Genomic DNA, 511 nt, shown 5'->3' with positions numbered 1-511 from the left:
CTGTGGACTCATGCTTTTTTAAAATTCACTGTTATATTCCATTATTTTCTTACATTTATTTTTAATTGGAGGCTAACTGCTTTACAATGTAGTGTTGGTTTCTGCCATACAGCAGTGGGAATCAAACATAAGAATAAATATGTCCCCTCCTTCTTGAACCTCCTTCCCACCTCTCCCCCATCCACAATCCATTATTAACATGATTGATTTTATTAATATCAATACTCTTGTTCTCATGTGCCATGCTGTGATTAGTTGCTCAGTTGTGTCTGACTCTTTGCAACCCCATGGACTATAGCCCGCCAGGCTCCTGTGTCCATGGGGATTCTCCAGGCAAGAGTACTGGAATGGGTTGCCATGGTCTACTTCAGGGGATTTTTCCAACCCAGGGATCGAACCCAGGTGTCCACCATTGCAGGCAGATTCCACCAGGGAAGCCCAAGAATACTAGAGTGGGTATCCTATCCCTTCTCCAGGGAATCCTAGAAAACCAGGAATTGATCTGGGCTCT

This window comes from Bos indicus, chromosome 3 (genome assembly GCF_029378745.1).
Source record: "Bos indicus isolate NIAB-ARS_2022 breed Sahiwal x Tharparkar chromosome 3, NIAB-ARS_B.indTharparkar_mat_pri_1.0, whole genome shotgun sequence".
In the NCBI taxonomy this organism is placed as follows: Eukaryota; Metazoa; Chordata; class Mammalia; order Artiodactyla; family Bovidae; genus Bos; species Bos indicus.
Note: the sequence above shows the minus strand (reverse complement) of the source record.